Genomic DNA, 12,007 nt, shown 5'->3' with positions numbered 1-12,007 from the left:
TAAACAAAACACAGAAATGATTTAGGGAATCTCTTAACTAGCATAGCAAAGTTACAACAAGTTGGTTTATAAGTGCTAACGTTAATCATCAATGGAATTACAAATAAATGATACACTAACATATATAGGCATGTATCCCAAATCAGCATCAATGCAATCACTATTAGTGTCCATTTGCACATTACTGAACTAAAACAGTGCATAGAAAATGTCACTTGTACATATTAACTAAGATATGAAACAAATAAAAAACTTACAGCTATTGCTTGGATGGTAAGTTAAGAATCAGTCACAGGTAAACTGGTTGTATTCTGAAAACTCCTTTTATGTGATGAACATGAGATACCAAGTAAGCCATACAATGTAGCCTATCAGTCTTCAGAGCTAAACAGTCTAGGTGGCCGGTACAGATCCACAGGCATGCTGGTATTCAGGCATTTGAATGCTGAGGGATTATGCCTGAGTTTGAGAATGTTGTGGAAAACGATATCATTCATAGATACACCTGCTGTACAATAGGTAGTGTAATCCAGTCATTTTATACCTTACCTAAACACATGCATGTGTTTATCATGCTAAATATTTTCTCTTTCTCTATTTTCTTATCTTAAAACACATTCCACTTAACCTTTGAATGCCAATATTTCCAGTTCTGGTTTGTTAAAAACATGCTATTTTGCACAATAACCCTCTTCGCATATTTTATTTTGCTGCCAATCTGCTTGTCACCGAGAAACGCAGCTGTCACAAGCGATATGTTGTTTACACCAATGGCTTCCCGTTAATTGTAATTCGGGGAGGATCCAGCTGCAAGGCTAGATGAGCAGGGGACTGGCATGTCACAGAAGTCAGCTGACCCGAGGGACAACATTAGCCACCCATTAGCAAGTGACGCAAATTCAGCTGTCAGCCTGATGAATATAGATCGGAGGGTCTGTGAGGACGGTGAGCCCAGCCGCTCATGGTGAGAAGCTCTGGTATCTCTTCTGCAGGAAGCCTTCACATTGGCCACCACGGATTTTCTTCCAGCGTATTCAGAGGAAAGTTAAATAATTTAAGTTTTTCCACCAGCTCAGCAGAGATTAGGTTCCCTCTGACGCGCTGTGCAATGCGTTAAGTTCTCCTGATATTTACATAGTAGGTACTTGCCGGGTGTAGAGCATAGTAGCCCCTCAGATGTAAAGGTCAACCCAAAGCGTGCGATTATTCAAAAAAAACATCCAAAAAATTGAATGTAGCTGCAATTTTATGAGCAGATTTCTAGTGAAAGATTCATTATCTCATGAAGGTCAGGAGGATGTATTCTATGGTGCCTATGCAGGTACAGCATGTACGTGTGTATGGAGTTTGCATGTGATCCCCGTTTTATACAGGATTTCCTCACATATTGCAAAATATTTATTTATGTCAGGGGTGGCACTGGGGCTATATTGGGTGAGGTTCAACCTCCCCTAAATTAATATACACTAATTAGTTAAAATAACTTGGGCCAATTCCATCAGACTCCCCTAGTAAAGTCATACACCGTGATGTCCTATCTGTCCTAACTTAATTGATATATTAGTGTCCAAGTCCAATACAACATTGAATCACATTTGTACTTGCAGGATTTTCGGTCGGAGAGAAAAGCACTATGCAAACAACAACACGATAGTCTTAATGAATGAATCTTTTTTGTTTTTGAACCAGTTCTTTTCAGAGAAAGGGTCAAACCGGCTTTCAAATGTAAAAGTGAACTTTTTGTACCAAGAACTATCCATGCATTGCACAAGTCTAACATTATGAAAATCTAAAAGTATTTCACAAATTATCATATATAAACACACAGAAATCTTTTTTTAATTCACTTACATTTGCTTTCCATAGACTGTCAGTAGCCGCGGTGCCTTCAGTGCCCCTCCGCTCACCGTAATTCATTGTATTTGTGTTCAGTACATGCTTGGCCGCATGGAGGCTGTGGCTCACCGCAATCGACAGGTTAGTGAGTTCAGTTGAATGATTACAAGGAAATCCTTGTGAGACTTATAAGAACTATAGATAGAGAAGGACAACCCAAATGCAGGCTGGGGGTGAGTAGACCCCTCTTTATATTATGGGAACAAGCAGGATTGCACACGTGAACAGAGAAGACTGAACAGGGAGCACAGGACTAATATACATGACTAACAGAGGAGCAAACACAAGGCAGCTGTGGCTGGTTAACAAGAGGGCAGACTAACAAGCTTCAGGCACGGCTGATTAGAAGCCATGCCCAAGGGAAATGCAGGGAGCAGACAAGCAGGGTGGGGCTAGACGTGACAGATGTTTATGATATAATTTATTAATGTATTATTATTTCTTAGTTAAAATGCATATAATTACATTATTGGCCACTGGCATCACTGTTTTTATTAATTAATTCATTTAGTTTTGGAGTTGCATTTCCCTAACCCTATTTTTCCCATTGGATATGTGCATTTTAGTAAGTGATTTTAGTGAACATGAGGTTTTTCAGGAACGCATTAGTCACGTTGTAGCAGGACTGACTGTACAAAAGATGGGGAAATAGCAAGAGGCAGTTATTAATTTTGTACTGAGTCTGCATTCCAGTTTGCTAATCACCTGACCCTGTTCAGCTTCACGACGCCATCCTTGGTGATTACCAGTGTAACAAGAGTCCTTCTTAGCACCTTAAAATCAGCATTTAGTATTCAGACGCTCATCAGCTTAAGAGGAAGTGACTGACTGGCAGAGTACCCCACCACTGGGAGTGTGCACTTCAACCTGAGGCAGCCCACCAAGCCTGCACCCTCCTTAATATAGCTCTAATATATCTACGGCTCTAATATAGGTCTAGTTTATTAGTTACATTTTTGCAGCTCTGTGATGTGGTCATGATTTTATTTGTGATGGTAGTTATAATTTTTGGTGAGCAAGTGAATGTATGTAATTCATCTCCGTCAGCTTTTTATATTATTGTGACACCAGTGTAATCTTACGCTTGGCCCAGACTGAACCTACTTTGAGGGTACTTCATATACAGAGCTAACTATTCCATGAACAATTTTTCAGTCCAGTGGTTTAACATACATTTTAATATACTTAATAAAACTGGGGATGTGTGCATTTGCAGATATTACATTTTTTTTCCCCGAAGTGACCTGCATGTAATCAAATATGACCTTTTCAACCAGAGTAAGAGCACAAAGCAGCTAATTTTTACAAGAATAACTCATCAGTTTGTTCCATGTGACCTCTGGGGGAACCTGCACCAAGACATGTCTTCATCCATATCCAATGAACACAGCTCTGCTCTCAAAGAAAAAAGCATATAAAAAGCTACAGAGCTCCTCCTTCTTTAAAATCACACTTTAGAAAACCCCTGGCCTGAAAGGCAAGAAACACCCTAAAAGGATCCACTGTCCTACTAAGAACATGCGCTCCCAACAAGCCCTTTCATTAATCAAATCCTCAAGCGCAATTCTAATTAAAACAGGCTTTTTAAATGTGGTACAATGGTGCAGATGGGTATTGAAGATCCATATCAGAGTTTCATCATTTGGGGGTTTTTAATTAAGTGCATATTTTCAACAAAAATTGAGATTTGTCAAGGAAAGTGAAAAGGATTGTGGGTAACAGCTTGTGTATGAACAAAATGTATAGAACTGGTGGTGAGCCAACCCCCCAGTCCACAGAATTACGTCAGTAGAGTCATCCCAGCCATTCTGCATGTGAGAGAGCGCTGAACCACATAACAATCTGTGTTATCTCTCGCTAGCTCCGTGCTCCATTGGCTGCTGCCTGTTTAAAATGTATATTAAATAACACCACGTTTTAGCCCTTGAGCTGTCGGTGGCTGCAGCCTTTCTGAAGACTCACAGGTTGAAGGATGATATTCCCACGTTTAAAGAGACATAATGTATTCCAAAATCTTCTCATTCCAGGTTTCTTGTTTTTTCACTACGGTACCATTTTGTGTGTCAAGTGCATTACGGCGACGCGTTATGAGAACTGCACAGAAAGCCACGTTTAATGACAAGGTAATGACAGGTTGTGCTCCATCACCGCCCAGGTTGATGGTCTGTTGGACTACATCCTTAGGGGGCAGAACCTGCTCTTCCAAAGACCTGACTTGTAGCCCCTTTTCACAAACAAGTACATTTTGGCCGCCTCAGGTTGCTTTCAGTCTCAAGTGTCGAAATAAATCAGACGAAATTGTCTAGCAGCAGATCAGATTTTCCAAGTGAAGTGGGGGAACGACCGAAATATCACTGCGAGCCCAAAAACAAGGCATGCTTTTGCAAAGTCCATCCATCCTTGTGTACATTCTCTACGCATGATTGTCAGCTCTGCATGGTAAAAACCCAGCAATGAGCTCTCTAAGGGGCAATAGAAAACCAACGGCTGCCAGCGAATTATAGTGTAAAACCGGTGGACACAATTTCCTGCTTCAGCGACCAGGGTCACAGAGGAACAACAAGCAACCTGTTTATTCCATACGTGTGAATAATAAATGCCATGCTCCTCAGTGGGCGTTTATGCAGTGTTTTTCATTAGCAATGAATATGAAAATTGCCGGAAAGAAGAATGGCATTACGGCGTTCTACATCAACGGCTGAAAGAGGATAAGCTGGCTCTTGGCACAATGTTTTGAATTCTTTCCTGAGGAGGACTGTCTGTGAGAAATGTATACTTTTTGTGAATTCTGAAGTGTTAAAGTGAAGTTCATGTAGATCTGCAGCCTGTACTACGAAGCGGGGTTACTGGCTTATTGGGGTAACTTGTCGGGTTTAAGGTACCACAGTTAAAATGGACTTCATATTCGCTCACTTACATTTTGCCTAGACTACCTTAAATCCAGCAAGTTACCCCGATAAGCCAGTAACCCCACTTTGGAGACCACAGGTGAATTCAGGGTAAACACAATTAGAGGAGTTAAAGTACCAAATAACAAGATTCAGGGACATTGAGAGTGGGAGGCGACAACCAGTAGATACTGTTTTTGTTTCTTATTACTGGTGCACAAATTAAACAATTTTTAAAAAATTTTATGAATTATGTTCAGTCAGATCTGGATGCGAATTCATAATAAGCTGCACAAAGGCATTAGGCATGCAAAACACTTTAAGCAAGATTGCTCGGGAAGAACTGCTAATGGGGAAAGTGAAGATTAGTGCTCCGTCAAATGCATACTGAGTGGCTCATGCAGTGTACGCCAACGCACAATAGCGTGGGAAGCAAAGCCTGCCATCTGCACATGTGTGCAGTATATATGATGAAGGAAACCGCTGCAGGATGTGCATGGCCATGCAGATGGTTAAACTGCTGCCAGACAAACGTTTGTTTAGCCAGTAATCTATAGATGTCAGATACCAGGGACAATTCTAGAAGATGCAGACTGAATTGTTAAATGTTTTTAGAATGATATTTTTTTAGGGAGGTACTCTGGGCATGTCCAACTGGGAGGATGCCCAGGGACAGACCCAGAACCCACTGGAGAGATTATATCTTTCGGCTGGCCTGGGGTGAGCGGCTCAATATCCCCCTGGTGGAGCTGGAGGAAGTGGCTGGGGATAGGGAGGTCTGGGCATCTCTATTCAGACTGCTGCCATAGTGACCCGGAAACAGATAAGTGGCAGACAATGGATGGATGGATGGTTAGATTTTTTAGGGGTGAGCATAAAAAATTGGGTGGCTGAAGCCCCCCTAAACAGGGTCTATAATTGCCCGTTAGGCACATTTGTAATTGAAAATTACACCCATTTAAAGAGCAGCATATTCAAGGGCACAGGTTTCAGTGTCACACTGCCCACAATTTTAACCTGAAATGTTCCAGTCGAGGCTCTTGTTTCATAAACAGCTCACTGCCAATGCCCAAAACCCCCTGTTGTGTGCTTCAGCAGTGGTAAGTAGATCTCATACCAAAAAGGGTACAAAATGGCAATAACCCAAAAAATCGAGAGCCATGTGAGCATAATGCACCCAGTGCTTTGAGTCGAGCTCTCTGGCAAACGTGTGGAAGAAATTGTGTGCGATGCTCTTAAATGGAGAGGCAGCATTATCAGCACAAGCGGGCGCCTCCCACGCCTGATCATCAGCATTTTACTGATGTGCCGGCAGGAAAAAATGGGGGGGGGGGGGAAGCAGCGTCATGCCTGGGAAATAACAGAAGCGTCAAAGTGAGATTTTGGCTGTGCTATCAGGATTAAAACCTCTGAAATTCATGGGGTCAATCAGTTCTGTCTCCCACTCAGGGGCATAGCTAGAACTTTTGCACCCCCTGAAAAAGGTCACCTTGGGCCCCCAGCTAGGGTTTCCATTTTTAATATGAAGAAACTGGGGTAGTAGTAGAATTTACTGATGGATAGAATGCTCCCAAAGCAAAGTGCTGGGCACCCTGAATCTGTCAGAGTACCCATGCCTCTCCTGGTCCCAGCCAATCGAAAATGTGATGTGAGAGACATACAATTCCATAAACAAAGGCTTCTGAAAAAAATATAGTAAAATAATGTATCAAGACACCATAACATCCATAACAACAAATCTGAGGATGTGATGATCCAGATTGCATATATGAAGAGCAGTGGACTCTAAATCCAGGACACCAGAACACCCTGCAGAATGCAAAATGCATCCGTATGACACAGAAATGAAACCCTGTGACATTATCTCTGGCTCCCAAAAAAATCATGATAACATTCTTGATGCAGGAGTCCTCATACTCACATGTTTGACCTCAAGAGCGGTTAAAACATAGTCGATGCCTATGTGACCCTGGACCAGCATCTTGCTTTGGAATCAAGGGTAACGTGTGATTGGTTCCCACAGCTGGGTTTGGTAGCTCAGCAGACCAATTCCCTGAGTCGTGCTGCTTGTGGAGGTTCTGGTCCCAGTTTGTGCCATTCCACTTACATAAATCATAAAAAATGGAACCCATAATTGATCACACCACCTACATATGTCACTTTAAATGTCCCTGTGTGAGAAATTCAAAGGAAGCTAACACCATTCCTCTGAATAATAGGTGTTTTTGGAGCGCAAAACACTACATTACCTATTCATAACACATTTTAAGCATAATAAAATTAATGCCATATCCTTTTAAGCCACAAAACATGCATATTTTTGGAATAACCAACGTGCCCCAAAGACATTTACCTGCAAATTTAACTAGAACACCACCCACTTTCCTACGCCAATGCCATCTTTTTTGAGGATGTTCACGAATTTATATATGTGACTCTTTTACAGAAGAACGGTGACAAAATTAAAATTAGAACCTCTGTGGGACACGGCATACAGGATGGAAGCAGACTATTATCCTGACCTAAGAGCTCAATAATAAGCAGACTGTACACATTTGTGTTTGATTGTTTATGAATAATACATGAATAATTAATGATAAATGGCAGCTGGTAGCATGTAACAAAAATCTCACTGGCAAACATACAGTTAATACATTTGCATAGATTTTGATGGTTTGCTATTTCCCTTTGAAATGGGATTGGGATTAATAATATGGATAATGAGGAAAGGGAGTTCTGATTCTAAAATGCTGATTCTAATTACATGGACATAATAAATTAAAAATATTATACTACATGTTTTGGAGGAAGATTTAACAATCTGTCAAGCAAATTATCACTGAACCTAAAAGCGATTAGTCACCAGACCTGTAAGGGTCGTGTTTGCCACGTCACTTTTGTTCATTTCATGTCCTTAAAATAGTCCTTCTGCTATTAAAAACAATTGTAACTAAATGATGTTTGAGGAACCTCTAATGGATATCCCATAGTGCACTTTGGCAGATACATAACAACAGCTGTAAACGAGCCATGAGGGCGGACAGCTTGGGTCGACATGTGTCCAAAGCAGGACTGCGACAGCTAGCGTTACCGTATTTAAACCCACCCAGTTGTGCAGGACGCGTCCCCACCCCCCACCCCATAAAGAAGCCAAGCTGGGCAGCTCATGTCTGGAGTGATATTTCCAGTTCATTATGCTTCCCACCAGGGAGTGGACACCTGTAAGGAACATGACTCTGAAGGTCAACAGCTGGTGCTGCGGCGTTTAATCACAGGTCCTGCTTCTGCTTCTCCGCCGTGAGTCACTTTAGCACGTCATCATGAGGTGCGATAGGGCCCCGCCTTCAGTCTGGACCCTGATAAACACCAATGCAGACTGACCTTTATCTACGCACACTCAGCTCACTATGAAAAGCCAGGTGTTTCTCACTGTGTAATTATATCGGTGTTATTGAGGCTGATTGTAAGTGTTATAGACTGCAGAGTCTATTGTAAGCTCTGTGGTGTTTCACAGCCTTTTGTTAATCTTCTGCTGGCTTTAGTGACACTGCCATAATTCGCACTTGTGGGAGGTAAACAAATTTTAACAAGGGAAGTGCACCCTACTGATTTTCCCCCACAAATTTGTCTAGTTATAGTCATTCCATGTAAGGTCATCACAGGTGTTATTCTGAATGTTTTGTATATGCCATATGGGAGAGTTAATTCTGTCCGTCTCTGGAAAGGTCTCTGTTGTTTCACCGTGTAGTTTTTAATTTGTTCATCCCCAAACTGAAAAACCTACCAAGGTCATTTAATGGACAGTAGTAGAAGATGTAAGGTGCCCATCAAAAGCATGATCACCTAAAAGTTGAAAAGGGTTAATCTGTAAAATAGCAAACACTGTCTATTTACTTATATCCATAATTCTGCATTTGAAAATAGGACAAGGTACTTTGGATTGCACCAACAGTAACTAATGTGCATCTAGCTTGCAGCTGTTAAAAAGAACATTTATCAAACAAATTTAAAAGACGAATGTACCCAAACATCATTGTAATTACTACAGAAGTCAGCTCATTGGGCATCAACGTGGGCAGTTATCCCAAAGGCTTTTTCTTGTAAGGCATAACTTGTTTGCACAGTTTTCATAGGAATGTTATTCTGAAGTTAAATTAAAGCCCATATTTGAATTATTGAAGTATTACATTTATTAGATAGATTTTAAAATCTCTTTTATAATGGTTCCTTCAATAAAAAGGATTTCAACATTGTCCATCCTGGGGCACCCACTGGAAGGATAGCAGTTTATCACTGTCTTTCTCAGATAGTTCTGTAACCCCAATGCTACGCCGATCTCCCACCTGCAGCTGCTACTCTTCTCCTTTTATACGATTCTGAATTCCCTACCCTAGTCTGTGTTTTGATACGTGCACTTAAAGGGTGAAGTCTTAACTCATGCATATTTATGTTCTAAAGTGCCTGATGATAAAGTCTGTAATCGCAAAGCTAAGGCAAAGCCCATTTAAATTGGACATAAAAGAACTCTATTTAAAGAGCTCAGTTAAGAAGATTACAAGTTCATACTTAATCGTAATCAGCAGTGTTCATCTTCTTTCTCATTACAATCTAATGATTCATAATTAGGAGGACGGATAAATTGTGTTTTAAAAATGTCTTGGCATTAATACCAGGGAGGGTAGAATGGAGAAGCATGGAGCCGTCTTTGGTCTTTGGGGTCTAGGGGGATCAACATTCATCCAGCAGATAGCTATGGACTGAACATAGCAATTACTTTTTCCTTTAATACCTTTCTTGAGTCTACAAATAGATGTCCAAGGATCCTGGAGCTACAGTGAGAGAGAGAGGAAGTATCCTTAAATTAACATGGCGGCTTGTCATCAATACTAATAAAACTGTCGAATTGATAAAAGCATTTCTGCACCCGAGGTTGCTCTGCTGCTTATCACGGAAATCATTTTCCTCTCGGTTTGTCGAGGCTTTGACATATCAGAGGTCGTGACAATCACAGTGGACATCATGCAGGATGTTTTTGGCAACACAAGCTAAGCCTGAGTAGGACCATATTCCTCATCCCACCTCTGTTAGACAATACAGTACATATCAGCTTAGATCTCCAGTATAAACAAGCTGTGAACACAGAAATGAACAGAGGAGGATTTCAGTTTGGACCCCTGGAAGAAAAATGGCAGAAGAAAGAGATGCTGGTACAGTGTGTGGCCCCAACTGTTAAACTATCAGGACCTCTGAGAATCAGGTCAGAACAGAAGCAGATGGAAGTGTTTGCTGTGGAGCACATCGTGGGAGACAGCTTCTAAAATATTCCAAAAGAAGGAGCCATGGCAACTGCAGAAAGTGACCCAGTGAAAAAACGTGTGGCCACAGGCAGAGGGATGTTCCCAAAGGTCAGCAGCCGCCGAAAGTAGAGCCACAAAAGGCAGGAAAAGCCATTTTTAGCATTTTATCCTGGCTTGTGCCCTGGGCTGCCTGGGATTAGCTCCAAGCCCTCAGCAGCCCTGTCCTGGATATGGAGGACAGACGGACGGACAGAGGGACAGACGGATGGACAGACGAACGACAGAGGGACAGACGGATGGACAGAAGGACAGACGGATGGACAGAGGGACAGATGGACGGACAGAGGGATGGACAGAAGGACAGACGGATGGACAGAGGGACAGATGGACGGACAGACGGACGGACAGAGGGACAGATGGATGGACAGAGGGACAGATGGATGGACAGAAGGACAGATGGACGGACAGACGGACGGATGGACAAAAGGACAGATGGACGGACAGGGGGACAGATGGATGGACAGAAGGGAGGATAGATGGATGAACAGAAGGACAGACGGATGGACAGAGGGACAGATGGATGGACAGAAGGACAGAGGGACAGATGGACGGACAGATGGAAGGACAGACGGACGGACAGAGGCACAGATGGACGGACAGAAGGACAGACGGATGGACAGATGGATGGACAGAAGGACAGAGGGACAGATGGACGGACAGATGGACGGACAGACGGACGGACAGAGGGACAGATGGACGGACAGAAGGACAGACGGACGGACAGAGGGACAGATGGATGGGAAGGACATACATATGGACGGATCCCAGTCCAAATATAGAGCCCGTAAAGAAAACTATTTTTATGGATATGCTGTCCTTTTAATGAAGACTTTTTCTAGAACTACTACTACAGGATTCTTTCCATCTTAAAATTTTATTAATATAGTCATCCAACACCATTTTTTTTGTCTAAAGGGAAGAACTGCTGGGAATAGCATATTGTTTATTATGTTAATTATTTACTGAAGTAACTAAGGTATTACATTAATGTATTCATTATGTCAACTAACCACAATATATGGTCTATAATGGTTTATATTTAACTCTGGCTATGACTTTCTCATTAGCATTATGCTTTGTGTACCACATCCACATGTGTATTTTGGTCAGGTTGCCACAAATAAAAATTAGAAATAAAAAAAAAATAGCTTTTAAAACTGGGATAAGGGTTTTCATTCCAGTAAAATTTAACCTACGAATTGGCAACAAAAGTCAGACATCATTGTTGATTGCATTGTACCTCAATCATAACCTCACAAAACAGAGTCCAAACTCCAAATGATTGTCTGAAGATTGTCTGGCTCCCACTGACCTAGTTTTTTATCACATTAATGAAGGGTGCAGGATCCATTGGGAAAACATTGTCCAACAGCCTATCAATTCTTGAAGAGGACCCTCTAGATGCTTAACATCTGGTCAGAATAGCTGCAGCAGTACGAAGGTAAGCCATCATGTGATGAAATCACTGTTGATTAGCTTGCAATATGCATAATAATGAATTGCACTGGACGGCCCTCACTCTGTCGAAGAACTTGTGCTCTAAGCAAGCTTATATAAACCTATGGTTATTTATGGACAGCATACTTAAGGTTATTTAAGGACACTCAAAAAATAACATAACTGAATGTATTTTTACTTGCCTGTTGGCAGTATGTATGCAAAATCAAGACATTTATGTTTGTATCTGATTAGATGTATCTCACTTACAGACCTCATTCAAATAATAATGGCTGATGTGCTGTTAGTCGCTTTAAAAGCTGTGCCTTGTTATAAAACAGCACAAATGATGTAAATACACTGTGGACCTGAGATCGACCAGCCTGAGATCAATTTGCGTAAATGCTTAATGATCAGAAAGCCATGTGA

Source organism: Paramormyrops kingsleyae, chromosome 1 (genome assembly GCF_048594095.1).
Source record: "Paramormyrops kingsleyae isolate MSU_618 chromosome 1, PKINGS_0.4, whole genome shotgun sequence".
NCBI classification, from domain to species: domain Eukaryota; kingdom Metazoa; phylum Chordata; class Actinopteri; order Osteoglossiformes; family Mormyridae; genus Paramormyrops; species Paramormyrops kingsleyae.
Note: the sequence above shows the minus strand (reverse complement) of the source record.